The 20,560-nt window shown below is 47.6% G+C and overlaps 1 protein-coding gene across 1 annotated transcript in view; it reads left to right on the top strand.

The window, feature by feature from the left end:
- Nucleotides 1-5,303: 5,303 nt before the first annotated feature.
- Fbxo41 (F-box protein 41) overlaps nucleotides 5,304-20,560 on the top strand; it is a 29,028-nt gene continuing 13,771 nt past the window's right edge. Inside the window, exon 1 of the mRNA XM_057787441.1 lies at nucleotides 5,304-5,584. The gene's annotated coding sequence lies outside the window, so the exon portion shown is untranslated. The remainder of the gene's footprint in view (nucleotides 5,585-20,560) is intronic.

Below are 20,560 nucleotides of genomic sequence, written 5' to 3'. Positions count from 1 at the left end.
GGGCGGAGAGAAACAGATAAACAAATCCTCTCATGTACTCCTCAAAGTGAGGGCATTTCCTCAGACTCAGTTCTTTTTCTTTTTACCCCGACTTGGAATTGAACTTAGGCCCCCAGGCATGCTGGCCAAATCTACTGCTGGCCGTCCGTCCAGACCTAGTTCTTAGCTCTTCTTTCTCACGCTTCTTGTGTTTGGAGAGCACATTCACTTCCAGATTTCACTGACCCTACTAAATTCCTTCTAAGTTGGCCATTTGAATGGTGATTTGTGACCTTCTCCATTTGAGTGTCCCACCATCATCCCAAATATAATCTACATAAAATCAACTCATCTTTCCATAGTCTCAATGCTTGTTAATAATGACAAACCTTTGTTGGGTTCTCTAGACTCAGCTAAGTAGTTACAGTTCCCTGTCAGTCACCATTGCTCTCCCCGTATCCATGTCCAGACTGTTGCTTATACCCAGTGGATCTTATTGGCCTTCTTTTTATTTTATTTGTTTGTTTATGTTTTGTTTTTTCGAGACAGGGTTTCTCTGTAGCTTTGGAGCCTTTCCTGGAACTCGCTCTGTAGACCAGGCTGGCTTCTAACTCACAAAGATCCTTCTGCCTCTGTCTCCCCAAGTGCTGGGATTAAAGGTGTGTGCCACCACCGCCTGGCAACTGGCAACATTCTTTTTTTTTTTTTTTTTGAAATATTTACTTACTTTGTTTTATGTGTGCGCCTGCGTGTATGTCTGCGCACCATGTGTATGCAGCAGCCTGAGGATGTCAAAAGAGCACCACTGCTCTGGAACTCCACTGGCCTGGACAACGGCACTGTGTGGCAGAGGTTGAAGGTGTGCTTCCCTGACCGGGAACTCTCGGGGTGTGAGCCCCAGTGGTGACCAGTCTTTGGTTTGTTGTTCTTTTCAGACAGGGTCTCATGTAGCTCACTGTGTAGCCTCTGTGTCCCCCATGCTGACATTGCAGACATCCCACACTGCACCCACTGAGTCTTTTGACATATTTTTTTTTACTTGGAGTTCCTGTTCCAAGCAGATAAAGTAGTTATAATTTCTCAGAGGCAGCTTCTCCTTCTCCAAAAGATCTACAGGCAGTAGGTTCCCTTCCTAGGTCTTCTAGGGGTTCGTGCTTTTGTGTTGACATTTTCCTCTCTCAATTTCATTCCCTTTATAAAAGTTTGCATTTACCTGTCTACCTCTATCTGTGGAGCTAACCCAAGGCCTCTTGCGTGCTATGCAAGCACTCTCCCACTGAGCTACATCTTCAGGCCCAGAAATAAGAATTTTGATGAGACATGATCTAGAAGAACTAGATGAAGCGACCTAGAACATTTGTTCTGTCCCTTCCTTTCATCCCGACCAACTTGTTCCCTGTTTGAAATAAGATCAGTATAACGAGTTTGAACTACCTAACTGTTCCTGTTGTTTCCCTGAGTGATGCTATCTCCTTCCATTCCCATTCCCTAGCACTAGTGGTAGAAACTCCTTAAAAGATCATTCGTGAATAGTGCCAAACTGACAAAGACATCTAACCTTGTACCAAAATACATAGATGGCTGAGGGCAGGGAGTGCTACTAGCCACACAAGCCTGATGACCTGAGTTTATTGCCCCAAACCCACTTAAAAGCCAGACACAAATCTGTAATCCTAGCACTTCTCCCATAAGATAGGAGTTGGAGACAAGAAAATCATAGGAGAATTGCCTGGAAGTTCACGGGCAGCTAGCACGGAGTCTGCAAGGCAGAGAAGTAGAGCAAGAGAGACCCCGCCTTAACAAAATGGGGGGAGAAAAATTACTCCAGAGCTGGAGAGATGGCTCAGAGGTTAAGAGCACTAGGTGCTCTTCCAGAGGTCCTGAGTTCAATTCCAGCAACCACATAGTGGCTCACAGCCATTTATAATGAGATTTGGTACTCTCTTCTGACAGGCATACATGGAGGCAGAATGCTGTATACATAATAAATAAATCTTAAAAAGAAAAAAAGGAAAAATTACTCCAGAAAGTTGCCCTCTAACCTCCACATAAAAGCCATGACGCACATGAGCCCACACTCACATACATGTATACACACTAATATTTTAAAATCACATACACTTGGGGCATGGTGACATGCTTTTAATCTTAGCGTTCAGAAGGCGAAGGCAGAGGCAAAGTGGATCTCTGTGAGTCTGAGGCCAGCCTGTTCTACCATGGTGAGTCCAGGACAGCCAGAGCTGTGGCTGCCCAGAGAGAGACCTTATCTCAGAAACCAAACTACATACATGAAGACTAGAGTGATGACTCAGTAGTTAACAGCACTTGTTACTATTGGAGTAGAACCCGCGTGGCAGCTCGTAATCACCTGTAACTCCAGCTCCAGGAGAGCTCGTGCTCTCTTCCGGCCACTGAGCACACCTACACACATGTGCTCACACAAACATACATGTAACCAAAAAACCATAAACACTGTGAGGGTAGAACCTTTTGTATCCGAATTCATCATCCTCCCTTATCTCTTTATCCTCTCCTTTTGCAATCTAATACCCAAATAATCCCACCTCTGACCTCGCTCTAGGGTGGAAACCTTGTTTGATCCACACATGCAACCCCCGTCTCACCAAGTCGACCTAGTTCACTTGAAGACTGATCCACTGTTCTGACCATTTCACAGAAGAAGAGGAGGTAAGAAGATAGCCAGAGACCATGACACTAGGAAAGGTGGGAGGCAGGGAAAGGTCCTGACACAATGGTGGCATCCTGAGTGTAGGGCTATACCCCTGACAGTTGGGACTGCCTGCTTCTGAATTCACGATTCCCTGCCTTAGCCTTGGGAGCCCTAGATGTGTTTGTCACTGAGCCCTCTCTCTTTTGCTTTCTCTGGCCCACATGGAGTGGGATTCACATTTTTAGAACAGTGGTTCCCATAACAACCAAGCAGGAACTGTTGTCTGTGAAAAATAGCATGGTCACACATGCGCACATGCATATATGTGTGCACGTGTGGGAACACATGTGTGTACTTACGTGCATAAGGACAGCACACCCACTTTCACATACACATATGTACATTCACATGCATATACAGCCATGTACTCACAAATACATACATGCATCTATATATACCTGCATAGCCACAGGTGTATCCCTCCATATGCATACAAATCCACGTGTATACATACACAAAACACATACAAGCATGCAGCATGCTGTCAATTGTTTTTTATATATAAAAAGCAGAGTAAGGGCACTATCAACAACAAAGATGGTACCAGGATGGTACGGAGATACTTTTGGCTAGCCACAAAGACAGGTGAAAGAGTCAAGTCTGCATTTGGAGGGGAGCAGGTTCGGGAGCTGCACTGTAGCAAAGAGACGGCATGAGGATGCTGTGGCTTGATCAGAGGATGGATTGGGTATTGTGCATTCAAATTCTGGCCCTGCCAGTCATTGAACTCTTAACTTTAGCTCCTCCCTCTGCAGAAGTGGGTGCCTTTCATCATTTCTGTGGCAGAAATCCTGAGACGAGCAACTTAAGTCAGGAAAAGATGGCTTTGACTCACCATTGATGGACACAGTCCAGCATGTCCAGGAAAGCATGGCTGTGGGAGTATCTGGGCACATTGCAGCCCCAGTGGGGAAGCAGACAACAGTGCCTTACTCACGCCCTCCTTTTTATTCAGTTTGGGACCTCAGGACATGAGACGGTGCTGCTCCCAAGGGAAGGTCTTCTCAATTAAATCTCTCTCTAAACTCCCTTTCACACAGACCCACAGGTGATTAAACACAGTCAGGTTGACAGAATATGAACCATCACAGTGGGGGTAAATAGTTTCTGGGGCTGGAGAGATGGCTCAGTGCTTAGGAGCACTGGCTGCTCTTGTGGAGGACTGGGGTTCAATTCCCAGCACCCACATGACTGCTCACAACTGTCTGTAACTCTAGTTCCAGGATACCTGACACCCTCATACAGACGTGTCTGCAGGCAAAACACCAATGTGCATAAATAAGAAAAAAAAAATGAATACTTTCTGCTAGGTTACTCTATTGGAAAGTGAATGATGTGTAGTAAAATGATTAGCATGATTGTGATGTCTGCTTCTTGATTGACAGGAATTTATTTGATTTCCCTTATCAGTCTAAGAAGACTTCCTGAAGGTGGAATGACATCAGAGCTTCAGGAAGGAAAAAAGAGGGTGCTTCACCTGTTTGGCCGCTGAACAATTCTTGTTGGATTTATCCTTCCCCCAAACCACCTGACAGGTCTACAGACCCCTCTCCCATACTCCGTGTCTGGGGCCTCTGCCCTCAGAGGAGTGGGATGGGGGTCAGTGGGCGTCACTGAAGCCTCCTATGTACTAGAAAGTCCTGGAGCTATGCTGGCTTTTTGCTCTGCTGCAGGGCCTGGTGCAGCCTGTCTGAAGCACCGTGTGTGGTAGGAGTATCATCTCCCTTTTCCTCATCCTAAACTCAGTTCATCCCTGGCTTGTTCTGGAACCCCAAGCGTTTTGTTGTTGTTGTTATTGTTGTATTTGTTTATTCCTTTCCCAGCTCAACGTCAGCCCTGAGGACTTCCTCTAGCATAGGATTTTTTATGGCATGGAGTGTGCAGACCTACCTCAGCAGCTAGGTAGGCCTGAAGCCAAGGGTGAGGGGCCATCTAGATGCTTCAGGTTCGGAATCTTGGGGCGTATTGTATGCAAGTGGTAGGTTTGTCTGGAGCAAGCCAATGCATATTCCTTGCTTCTTTCCATTTGTAGGTCTAGAAGAGGATGGGGTGACACCTAAAAGTGCAACATTAGATCTGGGAACACCACACAGTGTGGCTCAGCTGCAGCCTGATCTACCCAAAGACCACACCACTGACCTGAAGTCACAGAGTGCACGGCCCGTACTTGGCACATGCCCGTACTTGGGCTCACAGCCCAAGAGGCCGCTAAAGAACTGTGGTGTATGTCGTGGCGCGTGCCAACCTTTTTTTAGTCCTCAGAACCACCCATCCAAGATGTGCTCCCACTGAGAGCAGGCCAAGCCCTCTAGGGTGGGCTAGGGTGGATAGGCCCTGATTAAAGGTGGGCAGCAGAGGCCACAGCTGGAAGCTCCGAGGCACAGGATGCCTGGGTGGTGGTCCCTGGAGTGGGGAAGGCTGCACTCCCCACATCCCGGCGGCACCCATCCCCCACCCAAGCCACCAGCTTCTGCGGAAAACGTGGGGTCCAGGCGCAGCCGCTCCTGGCTGCATCTGCCGCTCCCCGCTTGCTGGAGAGCCCGCCCCGGAGGAGGGGCCGGCTCCGCCCCACCTCCCCGCCGCCTCCCTCCCTGTCTCCTGGCTGCGCCCGGCCGAGCGCCCCCTCCTCTCTTGCCCTCCTCCCTGCGTACCCCGCCCGTGATTGCAACGCAAACCCCTCCCAGCTGCGCGGGTCTAGGGGACTCGGCCGCCCCCGCCCCAACTGGGAGGCGGCGGCGGCCACCGTAGGCTGCAGTGGGGACCGAGATCCGAGGCCCGGTGGCGGCCCTGCGTCTGGACCCGGCACGCGGGGTCTGTGCCTCTGCGCCCCCAGCCCAGGGCCGCGGTGCTTTGCCTTGCCGAGGGCTAGAGGAGGTAAGGGCAAGTCTGGGGCGCGCTGCGGGACTGCTCTTGGAGAGGCTAGGCAGGGAAAACCACAGCCGCTGCACCCTCCTCCCCTGCCTTCTTTCCTGCTGCCCTCCTGAGGCCGCGAGGCCGCCAGAACAGGGAGGGATTCTGGGCAGGCCAGGCTCTGGGTAGCCAAGGGGTTAATTTAAGGAATTAAAATCAGAACGGGTTTGAGACCAGGCTTCCCCTCCCCCTCCCGCCTGTCGCTGCCCTAGCCTTGTTGGGGGGCGGGGGCGGGCTCCAGAAAAAAACCCACTGGGACTCTGGACTTTGGAGAGGGAGAAGGGGGAGTGCCCTGAAACCCCAATTCTTTCCACCTGCTGGTGATGGAATGGGGGAGGGTCTTGGTCCCGAGGCCTGGCTGGGCACCTGTACGGTTGTCGGTGCGTGCCAGTGTGCACGTGTGATCGTCTGGAGGTGTTCATATGTGTGCACGCATGTTTCAGCCTCCCCACACCCCAGTGTCTGTGCGGGTGACTGTGCCTACAGTATCTCTGGAGGTGTGGGCTCCACTCCATCGCCTTGCATGTTGTGTGATCCTGTGCCTGTGTGCACTGCCTACAGCCTGCCTGGAGAACTGTGAGGCCTGTCCCCTCCCTGTGGTTGAGCCTGCGGTGAGGGGCTCATATGGTTTTCCGGGTGTGGGATCTAGGTGCTGGAACCTGTGTGTGTGACCTTGGGAGGCGTGTGCCTGTTTGCAGGACCACGAGAGGTGATGCTCAGAACAGAAAGGCAGTGTGGGGGGTGACCAGGAAGCAGAAGACCGACTGTGTTGACTGTTGTGGGTCCTTACCAGGCTGGGGAACTGTTCTGCAGGCACCTGGTTTGGGGTTATAGCTGCAGAGCCCAGGCTCAGGCTTCTTGGAGGGTTGGAGGGAGTTAGACAGGCAGGGCATTCCTTTATTCTCCACCTACTGGGGCATAATGAGGGCTATAATGTGGACACTTCCAGCTGCCTCTTCATCCTCAGAGCCTCCACCTGCTGGCAGAGGCCTTCTGAAAACACCTAGTTTAGAGCTCTTTAGGCTTCTAAGCCCATCTAGCAGCACCCAAACCGTCCTCCCTCGTTTGACTTCCAGCTTCTCTGCCTCTTTTCTTGTGTGTGGGCTTTACCTGGAAAAGAGGAGGGAAGTGCTCTTGGGCCAAGTGGGAGGAAGAGAATATGCCATGGGTAGGTCAGGCAGGAAGTTGGGGGCCAGATGGGGAAACCACACCAAACTATGCTAGCTTTTCGATTTTGCCTGCTTTGAATGTAACTGTTGGGATAGGGGACAGAGAGCTGTGGCAGGGACACATCTGTCCTGCACTCTGTGTGCCTAGCTGTTAGGGAGGGAGGATTGGTAAAGAGTAGTGAGGGTCGTCAGACGTAGTAGTGCTCTTGCTTCTGTGTCCCTAGATCTTCCTTCCTCTGTGTGAATTCAACAAATAGTCAACAAATACTCACCGAGTGCCACTGTGGGCCCATCTTCCCTCAAACATCCCACTCTCAGCCAGAAGGAACGCAGCACAAAATATGAGTCAGTCAGGAAGTGTTGTGTTCAAGTCCTTGTTTGTCAGTGTTTTAGTTACTCACTGCTGTGTAACAAACACCCCCAGAATTTAGAAACTTTGAATAGCAATTATTTATTTGTTTATTTCAGTGCTGAGAATTGAACTTGGGACTTTGCACATACTACACAGATGATCTACCATTGGGCTTAAAGTTGCAATCTGCCTGTCTCCCAATTAGGTGGGGTTCCAGGCATGTCAACACTAGCCATGCCACTATTTCCCATGGTCAGTGACTCGCCTGTGGCTGTGGTTATGGGATCTGAGGATCTCACCTGAAATCACATACACAGTCCCTCAAGGTGTCCTCTTATCTGACTTCTGCTTGCACGGAGCTTGCTGATGTCCATCTGGCCATGCCGTGAGTCAGTGTGGGAGAGGACCACATAAGGGTGACACTAGAGGCCTTGAGTCATCAGCATCAATTTGTTAGATGTCTTTATGGCCATGGGCAAGCGATTTAACCAATCTGAGCCTTAGCTTCCTCATTCCAGCATTGAAGCATTCCACCTCCTTGGTAGCATTGTTATGAGCATGATGATGTACCAGAAATAATTAGTGGATAGACATAGGTTCACTATGTTATTAAAACTACAGGGACCTGTGGGCCTTGGGCTTGACTCTGACATTTTGCACTGGGCACATGACATAAAGTCGGTGATCGCAAAACCTCAGAGCTCAACTAGAGCAAACCATGGAGATAAGAAGACATAGTGAGTTCTGAGCTCCTAGTAAGGGACTAGGGAGCCATCATGCTTTACAAGTTCATTCTTGAGTTTATTTAACCAGTTTGCCTAGTTACATGATGGTAAGTGTTGGTAATTGCTCTGGTTGGGCACTGGTGAGGTGGCTCAGCAGTTGAGAGCTCTTGTTACTCTTGCAGAGGACCTTGGTTCTGTTCCCAGCACCCATATGATGACTCACAACTGTTTGAAACTCCAGTCCCAAGAGATTCAGTGTCCTCTTCTAAGCAGAAATGCACTTACATGCATGCAAAGCACACCTCGAACAAAAATCTCCTCTAAAAATTCACTTTAGAAAATCACTCTGGCTACATGAAATTTATCTGATTTGGTGATTCCTCTAATAGTGAACTAGTGTACACTCTGTGGAGATGGCCATTTGTAGTGTTTCTGCTGTAGTGTATAAGTAATGAGGGATCAGTGTACGTGTGGGTCATTGATCCCCATCTGTGGGAGCTACTGTCTTCTCCTGAGAGTCTATAATGAGGAAGGACTTGTGTGTGATGGGATTGAGGTGGAGGAGGGTGTCAGGGAAAGGCTTTATGGAAAAGGTGGCATTTGAGCTGGGTCTACAAAAGTCATCTCGAGCCTAGACTTCAGGATGTGACAGTCCCCTGTGCTTTCCCGTGGAGCAGAGCCCTCATGGGGCTCACTGAGAGTTTGTATGGAACAAGAGCAGAGACAAAAGCTGGCGCTGGCAAAGCTGAGAGCTGGTCAGATGGCGCCACCCGTAAAGTCAGGAGTGGCAGGTGTACTTCGCCTCTGAGCAGCTGGGCTGGGGATCTATCTGTTGAATGCTTGCCTAGCATGCACCAAGCCTTGAGAATATTGCTAGTACTATCCCAGCATGCAGGAGATGGGAGCAGGAAGATCAGAAGTTCAAGATCATCCTCAGCTACACAGCAAGTTTGAGACAAGTCTGGGCTACCTAAGAACCTATCTCAAAGGAGGAGGAGGACAAGGTCATTCATTCTTCAGAGATTATTTATTTGGATGGTTCTTTGTGTGTATGTTTGTTTGTGAGATATATATACATATATATATGTTTATGTGTACATGTTAGATGTTGTCTTCCTTTTTTTTTTTTTTTGCAAACAAGGTCTCTTACTGAACCTAGAGCTCATTAGCTTGGCCAGGCTGGAAGGCCACTGATTAACAGCGATCCTTTTGTCTTTGCCTTTCCAGGTCTGATATTGTAGTTGCACACTGCCACACTGAGCTTTTTGTACGAAGATCTGAATTCAGGTCTTTGAGCTTCTGCAGCAAGCACTTCTTTCTCCACAGCCCCTATTTTACATTGTAAGTGACAGAAATGGTTGAGTTGATGGTTGACGAAGTCTTCAGAAGTCATGAGGATTGTCAGATGAGTGAGTTAGAGCCCACACAGATGAGGTCAGAGGTCTGCAGCGGTGCCCATAGGAAAAGGAAGTAACCATTCAGTAGGTGCTGTGGTACAGGGTGGAGCGTGAACAGAGCCCAGAGGTGAGTCGCTGTCCAGGGTGCTGAGGAGATGCGGCGGCCGTAGGTTGAGAATTGTAAGAAGGGCGGGTTTTGGGGTATGTACGTTGGTTTTGTGAGTTTAGTGTTAGCCACTTTAAGCTTTTGGCTGCCAACACCGAAATGGAACCCAATTCATTCTCTATTGATTTCTTCTAAATTTACTTTGAGTTTAAAAAAAAAAAAAAAGGAGGGGAGGGGAGGAGGAAGTAAGGGTTCTTTAGCTTGGTTTCAGGCCCAAGGCCTTATTTGTATCTGACTTGTGGAAGTAGGTTATGTTTAAGGTGTTGATTCTCTCCGATCTTAAAAGATGCTCCTGGATTCTCCCACACTTCTCCTTCCCAGCACAGAGAGCTCGTGTCCACTCAGTGCCCTGCATAGTCACACCTCAGGCCACAGCAGCCAGGCTCATTAGAGCAGCCACCTTAGCAGCCCCCAGTGGGCCCTCGCCAGCTCCAGTCCTATGTGAGCTTGCCCCCGCTCCTTCCAGATTACAACTGCACCTTTCCAAGTTCCTGCCTGAGTTCCTGTTTTTGCTGTTTGTTCTTGAGAATTCCTTGGCTCTTCTCTCTCCTCTCCATGTCCTTATTTTCTTTGTCTATACTGCCACCCTGGGCTTGCTTTTCTAGTATTATTTTTTAAAATGTGTAAGCTTGGGACTGGCTAAATGGTTAAGAGTGCTTGCTGCTGGCAGAGCGCAGCCATCCGTAGCTACAGTTCCGGGGATCTTGTGCTTTCTTCGGGCCTGCAAGGACACTGCATACACACGGTGCACTGACATATATTCAGGCAAAACACTCATACACATAAAATACAAATAAGTAAGCTAACTTTTTCTTCTTGTTTTTTTTTTTTTTTTTTTTTTTTTTTTTTTTTTTTTTTTTTTTTTTTTTTTTCCAAGACATGGTTTTTCTGTGTACCCCTGGCTATCCTGGAACTTGCACTGTAGACCATCTTGGCTTTAAACTTAAGAGATTCACTTATCTCTGCCTTCCAAGTGCTGGAATTAAAGGCGTTCATCACCAATGCCCGGTTTAAGCCAGTTTTTAAAAAATACTTAATTTAAATAAAATGTTGAGGCATGTTTTAATGTAGCTTCAGCTGGCTTCAAACCTGCTATGTAGCTGTCAATGACTTTAAACTCATGATTCTCCTGCCTCTGCCTTGAAATTGCTATAGTTACAGGCACTGGCACTATGTCTACCCAGTAATGTATTTTTTTTTAAAAAAATTGCACTCATTTGTGTGTGGGTGCATGCTGATGGATGTTCATACGGACAACTTGTGGAAGGCCATTTTCTCTTTCCTGGTAACTAGAGTTACCAGGACTGGAGCAGGTGCCTTTACCCACTCACCCTTACTATCTCCAATAATGTATTTTTGGCAGCATAAACTGCAAAGTAGGTACAAATGGCTTTATGTTTGCTTTGCATTACTATTATTATCATTAAGTATATGCATGTTTTGCCTGCACATATGTCTGTATGTATGCACTACATGTGTCTGTGGAGGCCAAAAGCAAGCTTCAGATCCCTTGGACCTGAAGTTACAGATGGTTGTGAGCCTCCATGTGGGTGCTGGGACTCAAACTCGGGTCTTCTGGAAGAGCAGCAAATGCTCCTAACTACCGAGTCATTTCTTCCTCCTCCACCCCCATTGTTGTTTGCTTGGCTTTTGTTTTATTTTGAGACAGGATCTCACTCTATAGCCCTGGCTAGCCTAGACCTTGCTTTGTACATCAGACTCTCCTTCTCTCTCCCAACTTGAAGACCTGTGCCCCCATTTTAATTCTGTAGATGTGGGGTTTACATTCGCTCTCAGGTCAGAAGAGCCCATCAGAGCCCTGGAATCATCGTTCGATGTGGCTATGAGCTCCTGGAAGTGGGCACTGGGGACTGAACTCAGGTCCTCTGCAAGAGCAGTGTGTGCTCTTAACCACATCTCCCATACTGTTTTGATCCTATCACCTTCTACCCAAGTTTGCCTCAGGAGATCACCAGCTACTTGGAGGAAAGGACCGAATCTTGTTCATCTGTGTAACCTGCATATGCCTAGCACAACACCCGTGTAGTGCTTGGCACTGAACTCAGTAAGTGTATACAGAATGAATCCATATTTAACTACAGCTTAGGTAAGAAGTTCAGACTTTGATTGATTAGGGGAAAAGAGGTTTTTTTTTTTAATTTTTTATTTATTTACATTTTATGTATGAGTGCCCTGCATGTACACCTGCAGGCCAGAAGAGGGCATCAGATCCTATTACAGATGGTTGTGAGTCACCATGTGGTTGCAGGGAATTGAACCCAAGTCCTCTGGAAGAACAGTCAGGGGGGCTGGAGAGATGGCTCAGTGGTTAAGAGCATTGCCTGCTCTTCCAAAGGTCCTGAGTTCAATTCCCAGCAACCACATGGTGGCTCACAACCATCTGTAATGAGGTCTGGTGCCCTCTTCTGGCCTGCAGGCATATACACAGACAGAATATTGTACTCATAATAAATAAATAAATAAATAAATATTTAAAAAAAAAAAAAAAGAACAGTCAGTGCTCCTAACCCTTGAGCCATCTCTCTAGCCCCAGGGGGTTTTATTATAAGTGGCAAATTTAATGTTATTTATTTTAAATTACATTATTTGTGTGTGTGTGTGTGTGTGTGTGCGTGTATGCGTGTACTACGGCCCTAGAAGAGAGGTCAGAGAATGACTTAGAGGAGTCAGTTCTCTCCTTCCATATGTGGAGTCAAACTCAGGTGATCAGGCTTGGTGACAGGAACCTTTATCTGCTGTGCCATCTCACCAGCCCCCAGTTTTATTTTAAACAATAAAAATATCATAACACTTCCTGTAACTATGGAGAGGGGAGACGAATGGGCTTTTGGCATAACTGCATCCAGGTTCTCAGGCAAGTGGGGATGACTCTCCAGCTCCTGGCTCTGGTTCCTCAGGCATTTTCTTGTTTTCCCTCTGTGCACGGACTTTCTTCTCTGTGTGGTCAGTCAGTCTGAGCCATCAACTTCCTTTTCTCATCCATAGTTCAGGGGAGATTGCAGTCTCTTAGAGTGCTTCATTCTTGCACGATCCCTAAAGGAAAGGGGGGACCCCCCCAATCTCTCAGTGACAAACTTCAGTGGCTCAGTTTGAGGAATGCACGTACTCATTCCTGGTCAGTTGTGGTAACAAAGGATGTGGGACTAGAGCATGTCTCTACGTACAAGGAACGGAGTAGAGGAGCACATGGGGGACGAAGGGCAGCTCACCAAAGAGAAGCTGAGATGTTGCCATAACCACAGTGAGCAGCAGGGGCCATAGAGTGAGACCATCTATGGTTTCCGCAGGACCAACAGGTGAGATTGTTCGGAGGCACGGCTCAGATGAGCCTGAAAGCTTAAGCATAATAAATAAATAATAAATGAGTAAAATCCATCCAGTGAGTTCAGTCTGTAGAACCCTAGCCAAAGAAAACCTTAAGCTGGGCTAGCAAAGAGAGGCGCCCTGAGATCGGTGCTTGGATGAGAGCAGCAGTCTGGCGAAAGGCAAGGAGGCAGAGCCAGGCAGAACTGGGGTCGGGTCTCAGGGCTGCAGCAGTTGTGTCTGAACTAGAACACAGAAGAGAATCTGACAGTTGTCCTCCAGTGCTCAGAATCTGAGTAGACAATAAAACTTGTGTTTGTCATTTTTTTTCTTCTCATCCCATACTACCTTCCATCACTTTGTTTTCCCTTTCGTGTGTGCATATGTGTGTGCATATAGATATTTGTGTGTGTGGCACTCACAGACGCCTGAGTACGCCCACACGTGATGGTCCAAGGTTAGTTGATAAGAGCCCTCCCCTATCACACTCTTCCACCTTAGACCCTGAGGCAGAGTTTCTCAAACAAACCTGGAGCTCTCTGATGTCTTGCAATCCAGCTTTCTCTGGGGGTCCCGTGTGTCTGCCTTCTGATGCTGGAATTACAAGCAGGCAGCCATGCCCACCAGGCATTTCTGTGCGTTTCTAGTTCTGAACTCTGGGCTTCATTCTGGCCCGGCTAGCGTTTAACTGCTGAGCTTTCTTTCCAACCCTGTCACCTTCTTGCTTGCATTCAGGGAAAGCTTCACACTCATGCGTAGGTGTCCAAGACTAGACAAGAATATTCTCAATAACAATAGTCATTCTCGGGGCAGTAGGTGGAGGGCAGCTCCCGAGGTATGTGCTGGGGTAAGGAGCTATTGGAATATCAGTACCCCTCTTTTCATCCACCGTAGTGCTCACCCACAGGCCTGCCATCCCCAGGTTTCTCCCTTTCCTTGATTTCTTGGAGCCTGGATAGTAGGGTGCTATGAAGGCAAAAAAAAAAAAAAATGTTTTTCAAGAGTGGGAAGGGACAGGGAGAGTCAGAAGCGCACCTAGGAGTCAGCTGCCCTCAGCTGGGCAGGCAGGTATACAAGTCAGAACCGGCTGCTCCCCACCAGCTGGGTATGTGAACTTGGAATCTCCAGGCCCACTGTTGCCTGACAAAACTTTTCTTGGGGAGAGGCTACACACCCCTGATAGGGAGTCAACAACAGATCAAACTATGGATACCACCAAAGTCCAACTTGGTGAATGAATGGGACTTATTGGCGTTACTTACAGAAATACGGATGAAGGATCACTTACAGGAGCACAAATGACTCCAAGAGAGCTGCATTACCAAAGCCCACCCTAGCATGGGTGACAGCTCACAAAGCTGGGGACCTGGAGCTCACGCACAGCCTGCAGCAGCCCAACAGGTTGGAGAGGGTCCTTTCCAAGTGACTCAATCCATCTACACTTCTTCCGGGCAGCTGGTGGGGTCTCAGGTCTTTTAACTCCCTAGTCTGAGTGTGACTCAGCAGTTTCTGTTGTTTATTCTTGGGAGGGCGGAGCCTAATGAATCTGGTCAGTTTCAGAACTTACTAGAGCTATTTTGAGCTGTTTACCTTCTTGTTTAAAGCCTCACCCCCACGCCACAGGATAGAATGTTTCAATTTCAGAGGAACCTGCTCCACAATGGCCAGCTTCATCTGTCTTGCCTATTTGAGTTTATTCCTCTCTCTCTCTCTCTCTCTCTCTCTCTCTCTCTCTCTCTCTCTCTCTCTCTCTCTCTCTGCTGGGATTTAGACGTGTTACTATACCCTGTTTAAGGTCTTCTCTTTCTCCTTGAGTCCGTCTGAAGTTTACTATTTTCCTAGAAAAGCCCTCAGCTCATTCACATTTTCAAGATTTAGAGCCAAGAGTTGTACCTTGTAGTGTTTTCATAATTGGAAAAGAATTATCTGCATGCAAGTCACACCCCTCTTCTCATAGTGTTCTTGTTCTCTCTCTGTCTCTCTCTGTCTCTGTGTTTTCTAGAACGCCATTTTTTAATTACTTCTGTTGACTAGTCTTTAGATTTTAGTGTACCTAAAGGAAGGACAGTGATGGTGGCACAATTAATTGTATTTAATGGCCTTAGATTAATTGTGTGATGCTGGGAATTGAATCCAGGCCTTATGTGAGACATGTACTTTACCGACTGAGCTATTCGCCAACATTAATTACCAAATATTTGTTTAAAATGAAAGAAGGCGGTTAGCGGTTAAGTTGGGTATGACGTAGAAGTCCTGTTGTCTTAGCACCTTAGAGATGGAGGCGAGGACGTCAGGAATTGAAGGCCAGTCTTGGCTACATAAAACCCTATCTTAAAAGAGAAAAGGGGGTACAGAGATGACCCATCAATTGAGAATGTTCACTGACCTTCCAGAGGAGCAGAGTTTGGTTCCTAGCACTCATGTTGGGCAGCTCATAATCACCTTTAATTCCAGCTTCAAAGAATCTGGTTTCCCAGGCACCTGGACTCTCATGCTTATTCCTACACACAGACACAAACATAAGATAAAATAAATCTTTTTTTTTTTTAAGGAAACAGAAGAAAAAAATCCTCTTGATGGATCTAAGTGTGGGGAAAAAATCTAAATGTGGATCTAAACGTGAAAGAGGGACACATTCAGCCTGGTGCATCTGCACAGTTCCTGGTTTTTGTCAGATGTGGTAGCAGGGTTAGCTGATTAAAACCCTTATTTAAGCTGGGTGATGGTAGTCCACTCTTTTAACCCCAGCACTGGAGAGGCAGAGGCAGGCGGATCTCCGATTTTGAGACTAGCTTGATCTACAGAGTGAGATCCAGGATAGCCAGGTCTACACAGAGAAACTCAGAAAAAATTTAAATAAAACCCCTATTTAAAATATATTCTGGGGGCTACCACGATGGTTTAGTGATTAAGAGCACTTACTGTTCTTCCAAAGGCCCTAGGTTTCATTGTCAGTACCCACAGAGTGGGCCACATCTGTGTCCAGTTCTGGGAGAATCACCCTCTTCTGGCCTTTGTAGGCACCAGGGACATAGGTAGTGCAGAACCATAAATGCAGACAAAACACTCATACACATAAAATAATTTTTTATTTAAAATTTTCTCATTTTACATATCAACCACAGTCATGAAATAAAAATTTTAAAAATTTAAATAGTCTACAAAAAATAAAGTCTGGAGTATTAAAAGAACACATGCATAATTGGTTATAGCCCTTGGCGGGAACAGACTCCCTAAGCATAACAACAAGAGCAGAAATCATTCAAATTTTACTGAGGTGTACTTTCAACATATCAATAAAAAACAAAGTAAAAGCCAATCAACATACTTGAGAAAAATATTCGCAGTACAAGAGATCAATACTATAAAAAAGCCTTTGCAAATCAATAAAGAAATATGAATGTTCAATGTAAAAATGAGCAAAATTGGTCTGGGCATGACAGGCAGTACCTGTAGTCTCAGCGCTTCTCACACTGAAGCAAGAGAACTATGGCTAGTGCGAGGCCAGCCTGGTCTACACAGCAAGTTCCAGGACAGCCAGATGCTGTTACACAGAGAAACCCTGTCTCAGAAACAAACAAACAACCCTAGATCATCAAGATTGTCAGTAGGCAACAGCATGCGCTGCTAGCCCTACATTCTGAGTTTAGTCTCCATAACCCACATGGAAGGTAAGAACCATCTCCTACAAGTTGTTCCTCTGACCTCCATGTATTTATGGCAGAGATGCACCCCTTCCAGCATATACACACACAATAGATAAAAGTAAATATAGTTTAATCCCCCAATAGCACAGTATATAGTCATATCACTAAAGACACGCAGATGATTGAAAAAAAGCAAGGAAGTGTCCAAACCCTGCAATCCAAGAAACTCAGGTGAAGAAACCAGGTCAGTTTTTACTTTCAAATTGCAAGAGCACATAGAGGCCAGACAGGACCTGAATTTGGCTGTGGCGGTCAAGGCAGGCAGTTGTGGAGTTGTGGAGAGAAGTCATCTGCTGTAAGACAGGTCTGAAGCTAGTGTGGAGGCAAATGCCTGTAACTCCAGCACTCCAGACAGTGATGCCAGAGGAGCCCAGGTAGCGGGCCAGCTTAGCCTGGGCTAGCGTGAGAGACCATCAAGGAAAGGAAAGGGAGGGCCATGTCCTTGCAGAGGATGACAGAGAGCTGTGAGACTAGGCTAGCCCAGCAGCACAGGTGTGAGCAGGCCTTGGCCTGGAAGAGCACATAGCATGGGAGGATGTTGGGGCAGAAAGCATCCTAAGGAGAGAAGCCAAGATGCCCAGTGTTGTAACTGGGAGAAGCGGGGCAACATTAAAGGAGACCTGGCTGCTAGGAGCCATAGTTAAGAATCTGTGATTGACACTAAGAGCAGTGGTTCTCAGCCTTCCTAATGCTGGACCCTTTAATAGATCGTTCCTCCTGTTGTGGTTACCCCACACACACACCATAAAATTATTTCATTGCTACTTCGTAAGTGTAATTTTGCTACTGTTATAAATTGTAATGTAAATATTTGTGTTTTCTGATGGTTTTAGGCAACCCTCGTGAAAGGGTCATTTGATCTCCAAGGGGTCTCGACCCACAGGCTGGAAACCACTGATTTTGTGTCATTGCTAGAGATTGGCAACAGGTTCAAATGAGTCCATTGAAAAACAAGACCAAAAACATCGTAGTGGGAGAGGCGAGCCGCTTCCTGCCACCGGCTAGCTTTACCCGGAAATAATTACACGGAAACTGTATTCTTTTAAACACTGCCTGGCCCATTAGTTCCAGCCTCTTATTGGCTAGCTCTTACATATTGATCTAACCCAGTTCTAATAGTCTTTGTAGCACCACTAGCTGGCTTACCAGGGAAGATCTTAACCTGCGTCTGTCTGGAGTGGGGGAATCATGGCAACTGCCTGACTCGGCTTCTTTCTCCCAGCATTCTGTTCTGTCTACTCCGCCCACCTAAGGGTTGGCCTATCAAATGGGCCAAGGCAGTTTCTTTATTAATTAACCAATGAAAGCAACAGATTAGAAAGAAATCACTCCCACATCAAACACACAAGCTGGAGAGATGGCTGGGTGGGTGCAAGCCCTTTGCAGGTAAACCTGAGAATCTGAGTCAGTGCAGGGTGCCATTGTACTCGTCGGTAATCCCAGCCTTCTTACCACAAAGTGGGAGGTGGAGACGGCGAACTGTCCAGGAGACCAGCTAGCCTGACTTACACAGCCACAAAAAACAAGGAGTAAACCTGCCTTAAAATAAGGTAGAAGGCGGGGAGACGGCTCATGGTTAAAGTGCTTGCTACACAAATGTCAGGACTGACGTTTGGATCCCCCACATAAACGCTGGGTAGCCATGACTGTCTGCCTGTAATTCCAACCTCAGAAGGCAGAGCAGGCTGGCCAGCGAGACTAGGCATGTCCGTGAGTTCTGGGTTGGTCTGAGAACCCCTGCCTCAATGAATATGGTGGGAGATGGATGAAGGATGTTCTCATCATTAGCTTGGGGCCCCCATGTGCATGCAAAATAGAAAAGAAACTGGAAAGGCAAAGACCCACTCCTGAAAGTTGTCCTCTGCCCTGCGCACACATAGGCGCCTACAGTTACACACATGATCTGGCACCCAGGAGCCTGCAGTCACAGACACCATGCTGTCAGCAAGATCTGTGTACTGAGCAAAGGCTTTGGGCACATGTGGATGTCACTGTTCAAGTGACATCACAAGTCCTTCTGCCCCATAGAAAAGACTCTAAGGCCACCATAAGCCCCAGGTTCCTGTCCTGCCAACGGCACACAGGTCCTGAGGTGCCTGTGTTAACCAGAAGTGGGAAACGTGCTATTTCTATCCAGATAGCCAGGCCTCTTCTAAGAGAGTAAAACCACATGTGCCTCCCTGGAGCCAAGGGCTGAGGTCAGCTCCACCAACGCAGAGTTGGAGGGAAACAGTTCTCTAAGAGAAAATCGGGAGTCTAACCAAGAACTAGAGCAGAGGGGCAGAACAGTATAGCGGTTTATTAAACACACACGGCTTTCTGCTTAACTGCTGAATAATTTAGACCGTTTTCCCTGCTCGTCCCAAAGCAGTCATCCATCACAGACTTACGCGGTAGCTGTCCTGTCTCCAGAAGAAGCAAGCCCACATCCTCATCCCGAAACACATCCAGCCGCACACAGTATTGTGCTGTGTCTGATGAAGTTGTAATCTACTCCTCAGGGTCTTGGCATCCAGAATAGGATGGGGAAGAAAACCGGATAGCTGAAAGAACAAAGTCACTACCCAGCTGGAGAGGGGAAGGGAGGGAAAACACCTATCCACAGCCCACACTGTGGACAAGGATTTTCTGACCTCCCCAGCCAGTCTGCATCCTTAGTGCTCTGAGGCTATTTGTGAGCCAAGAACTGAAGCATGCTTGGGCACGGAGAGGGCACAGTCTTAGGGGTCCATCGTGTTTTCCAGGCTTTTCTAGTAATACACTGACCTTGATCCTCAGGAGGGCTCTCTATCAACTCCCCTTCTTTATCCCCAGTACTCAAGGCCAGAGACCTCACTGGAAGTTGTAATTCTAGAATGGATTCCCTGATGGTGGTGGGGAGGGGGAATGAGAGTTGTCTCTTAGCAACAGGCTGCACTGTTCCTCCCATCACAGGAGCCCAGGCTTGGAAGGAGGGCTCTAGCCAAGGCCTCTGCCAATGGGCAATGCAGGCCCCTAGCTCCTTGGCCCCTTCCTATTCAAGCTGCAGCCCCTACACACTCCAAAGATGGCTTATAATGGATGTTTCCATGGAGAGGACACAGGAGGGCCCAGGAGTCAAGAGCAGGCAGGCCCCAGGCCGCCCTCCCTCTGAGTTTCCCCGCTTCCCTCTTTGCTTGAGTTCACTGTAGTTTAAAACAGAGAACTGGCTCTTCATTATCTCTCAGCCATATTAGATTACTGGCCTCAAGCAGAAGGCCCTCTCCAGACAAGCTTTTTTCTCCTTCGGCTGTGAGCTCTGCCAAACCATAGTGGGTCTTGTTTGACTTTACTGAAAAGGCCCCAGGAAAGACCACAGCACCTAACAGTGTCCTAACAGTTGTCTGCTAATGTAACAGTTTTTGTAGGAACATGGCCTTACCTCCAGGGGCTGTGGATAATAGTTTAATCAGTGGATTTGCTGTTGGGACAGAGTTAGCCAACTTTTTGTTTCTTTGTATTTTGAGGCAAGGTCTTACTATGTATGTAGTGTTGGCTGGTCTGGAGCTCACTAGGTAGACCAGTTAGCCTCCAACTCAACAGAGATCTGTCTGCCTCTGCTCCTGAGTGCTGGAATTGAAGGTGTGCATCCACCAACTTTTGGCTGGGGAGTAAGGGAAGTGGTGCTGTTTTACACTCCCCTAGCTTGATTTCTTTCCTTGTTGCTATGACGAAACAACTGACGGCAGAGAGAGAACTGAAGTTCAAGGTGCTGTCCATCATGGTGGGGGAGTCAGGGAAGCAGGAGCCTGAAGCAGCTCTGCATTGCAGGATCAGGAAGCAGAGGGCATCGAGGGCAAGCTGCTGCTCAGTTCCTTTTCTGGGTATTCACCCGATCCCACAGAGAATGGTGCCAGCCATAGTGGGCAGTTCTTCTCACCCCAACAGCTGAAATCAAAACTCCCCAGAGGCCCATTTCCCAGATGATTCTGGATTCTGTGAAGGAGACAATACTAACCACCAGAGGGCCAGGGAGATGACTCAGTGGGGAAGGTGCTTAGCAGGTAAAGATATCACCACTCAGCCTGACAACCTAAGTTTGATTTTGGATCCCAGATGGTGGACAGAAAGAACTGACTCCC

Source organism: Chionomys nivalis, chromosome 1, assembly GCF_950005125.1.
Source record: "Chionomys nivalis chromosome 1, mChiNiv1.1, whole genome shotgun sequence".
In the NCBI taxonomy this organism is placed as follows: domain Eukaryota; kingdom Metazoa; phylum Chordata; class Mammalia; order Rodentia; family Cricetidae; genus Chionomys; species Chionomys nivalis.
The sequence above is the reverse complement of the archived record's forward strand: the minus strand, read 5'-3'. Positions and strand labels throughout refer to the sequence as shown.